Genomic DNA, 3851 nt, shown 5'->3' with positions numbered 1-3851 from the left:
GAGAGAGAGAGAGAGAGAGAGAGAGAGAGAGAGAGAGAGAGAGAGAGAGAGGAGACAATTCTCTTGTCCTCTCAACCGCTCAAAGAAAGACAAACACAGGCGGACTGGAGTCCCAGGAGTCAGAGACGGTCAAATGATGATGATCAACTTGGGGCAGTAGTTTTAATATTATTATAATCAGGTGTTTAATTAATAATTGAATTAATGGAGAAGCAAACCGTTTGACCACGCGGCAGATGAATAATAACTTTTTTCTTTTGAGTGGAGAGCAGCAGACAACAATAGGAACAACATGGCTGTATTTTGTTGTATTACAAACAGAAATAAATAAAAAATGTTAAGTTTTGTTATTGGAGACACTGGACATTTGGTTCATTTACTACACGTGTCGGAAAACAAATCACCTAGGTAACAGTGGTGGCGTTCAGTTGAATGGCAAAGGGGTCACTAACTTGATTCTTAAAAGTGTATCTAAAACAAATAGAAATATGACTAAATGTGTGGTCAACATGACTTACACAGAAACATTAAGCTAATATTTGCCTCTTCTCTTCCCTCTTGTACTGCACTGTACTGATACCATCAATTGGTTAGGAGGACCATGAAATACATAGCTTGATTTCATTTTTACCAGACCCTAACCTCTGCATATGACAACGATCTTAAGTTTTTAATTTTACATAAGCAATAGAAAGGCCCCAAATAACAATATATACATCAACATCCATGTTAAATATAAATCATTTTAACACAATAACAAAAGCTTTCTTCAAAAAACAGAATAGCAGTGCTTTATGGCTAACTTAAATTAATCCTGTCTTGTATCCCAATTTTGAGAGATAATATAACTCTCCCACCATTCATTTTCTTTACATATTTTTCTGTACCTTTCATAATAAATTCTTGAAAATAATAATCCTTAAAGCTACATTGTGTAAGAATGTATTTCTCCCATCTAGAGGTGAAATTGTATAAGACTGAATACTACTATCTAGCCCCTCCCATTCCGAGCACGTTTTAACTCCTACCGTGGCCGAACCCCAAATTTGCTCTTAGAATCTCCGTATTTTACACGCAGCTGTTCTCACCTCTCCAATATTAACTCTGGTCTCGTTGATTTGCCTATCGCGTTGTTATTTTAATTCTCTTTTTAACTTCCTGGACAAAAGGCGTGATCTTCAACAGGCTTTGAAGCTGCCGGCCGTCGCGAGTAATCTCCCCCTGCCATTGGTCACGGTACCTCTAAGTGTAAAAGCATGAATTGCGGAGGCATGTCCCTTGTCGGCTAAGTTATTTTAAGGATGAAAGCGCAACATGGCTGCAGCCATTTGAGCGAGTTACTCGTAGTTCTTCGTATGTACTGCATTCTGAATGAGAATACTTGGATTAGTTGGTAGAAGTACTTACACATAAATGAGCACATATCTGTGTAAGAACAAAGGGGTTTTGCAAAAAATCAACTCAACACATTACACCATGGAGGTTTGAGAATAAAAATAAATGCCCTTGAGTCTTAAGTCCTGAACTCCTGAGTTCATCTGTGTTGATGATATAAACAATAACTCTAGATGAATGCACCGACCTTCAGTGGAACGTCAGCTTTGCAAACATGGCAAAATGGCAGCTGTTTTGGAAATAAGGGTCTGACTAAACTGAATCGACAGATAAACCACACAGCTGCAAAAACATGCTTCATTGTGTCTACTACAGTCGCAGGTTTAAGTTTTGGACTCTTTCCAGAGTTGGTGTTTATTCAACATTTGGTTGATATCACCACTTATTAAATTATTAAGGTGTCAAAGGTCTTAGTAGTACATGGTATAATAAAAGAACTCTCTATTTGAAAGGTATTTTAAGGGTTTAAAAGGTCTGTGGAGAGCTGGCTCTTTTGCGGAAGGGGTGTGACTGCACTCTGCTCTGTGCTGATAACATGTCTGTGTATTGTGTTTCAACAGGCTCATTGTGTTCCAAGCTCTCACCTTGACTATCACATCCATTCATTCAGTCTCTCTCGCTCACACACTATTTCATTTGCACGCTCATTCATGCGTCTCTATCTCTCTCGCCCTTTCCCTCTCCCTTTCTTGCTCTCCATCCTTCTCTCCATTTCTCCCTGGTGATCAGTTCTGTTCAAGTGTTATAGGAAATGACTTTCAATGGACCGTTTCCACCCAAATTCACTACTTCCTGGTTTGGATCGTTAGCTGTGGACCAGAATTTGGTTGTTACTCAGAAGGCTATGAAGCTGAAGTTCACTTGTCTAGCTAGAGTTAGAATACCAGAGCTTGTTTGTTGTTTCCTGAAGGTCACATCCGATGAAGTTAAATTACAAGAACTCTACATCACTGAAACAACGTCACTGGACAACAGCCTAAAAGAGACCGGACACCGGAAAAACAGGGATTACCAAAAAATATGATAAATTATTATTAATAATATTATTATTATTATTAATGATTATTTGGTGTTCTTCATTTTGTAGCTTCCAATGTGTTTACTTACTCCAGTTTAGTGACTGTAGTACTGTCTTTTTAAAATGTGAATTTCATATGTTAAAGGTGCCCAGCCACACAAAGACGTTTCTACTTGCATTTTTTTAAGTATGTCAGGTCCATATGTGTGTGTGTGTGTGTGTGTGTGTCTGTGTGTGTGTGTTGTATATGGTTGATATGAAGATGAAATCTCCTCCTCCTCTCCACCTCTTCTGTCAGCTCTACCCACTGAAAAGAAATAAGAGGAGAAATCAGGCCAATCACAACAGCTGTTCAGTCTGACGTCATGTTGCCTGAGCTCATTACTATTCATGAGCTATGTAAAGGATGCTGATAGCCAGGCTCTCATTGGCTAGCTGTTAGCCAATCAGAGTCCAGCAGCTCAGCTGGTTGAATATTAATGAGAACTGGCCCAAATGGAGCTGAGTCTTCCTGCAGGCTTTCTATACCACGCTAGAACAGCTGGAAACAAGGTAACCACAATAACCAAGTTACAGAGTCCATGGTAGGACTTCAGACAGTACCACAAAGTCATGAATACATGTGGCAGGGCAACTTTAAGCTGGACAGATGCTGTGTGATTGTTTGCTGTGTTAACAGCAACATATCTGACCAAAATGTTACGAGTTTGGTGCTTATAACGTTTGTCACAAAATGTGATCAACCAGTGCTCTAAGACCCTGTTCACACCTGGCATTAACATCTGTCCTGGGTGATCGAATCACAACTGGACATCTCCAAGTACAGTGTGAATGCACCCAGGATGCATTGCGATCTAAGCGCTATGGCCGTGTGTCCCGAGCCACACTGATGACGTCCACTGTGTAAGGGTAGTGTTCTTAAATCCCGGTTTGAGAAGGCCCATAGAAAAATATAACGAGTGAGTAAAATGTTTGGCGGTTTTGGTTTGCCTGGAATGCCAAGGCATAGTCCCAGTTCGTGCCGTTGTGATTAGAGATGGGCCGATATTATATTTTGCTTCCTGGTACAGATTATGAGACCTGAACCTGCTTATCAGCGGATATTGAGTACTGATCGGATACCAGTGTGCCATTTATTGTATTATGTTTTAACAGCTGTATACAACTATCCCTGTATAGATGTGAAGGGGTTTCTGTCCTCATTTTAGGGCCTGGCTCAGATTGAAACATGAACAAACATGAATGCCGTAGAACTTTCTTTTCAGTCAGTCGTGACTAATTAAATTATGATTATGGGCACTGCATTGGTGCATAAACTCCAGTACTTTCTGATACCCATACCAGCATTTTAGGCAATATCGTGTTGTGGTTTGGGGTTTTTGTTGGGTTTGTTTTCCCGTTTCTGCCCCCTTGTGAATGTCTCAGTGTTTTCCCAGGT

At 40.1% G+C, this 3851-nt stretch overlaps 1 protein-coding gene across 1 annotated transcript in view; it reads right to left on the bottom strand.

The window, feature by feature from the left end:
* lama5 (laminin, alpha 5) overlaps nucleotides 1-3851 on the bottom strand; it is an 84555-nt gene that overhangs the window by 67456 nt on the left and 13248 nt on the right. The window lies entirely within an intron of this gene.

Source organism: Etheostoma cragini, chromosome 7 (assembly GCF_013103735.1).
Source record: "Etheostoma cragini isolate CJK2018 chromosome 7, CSU_Ecrag_1.0, whole genome shotgun sequence".
Lineage (NCBI taxonomy): Eukaryota > Metazoa > Chordata > Actinopteri > Perciformes > Percidae > Etheostoma > Etheostoma cragini.
The sequence above is the reverse complement of the archived record's forward strand: the minus strand, read 5'-3'. Positions and strand labels throughout refer to the sequence as shown.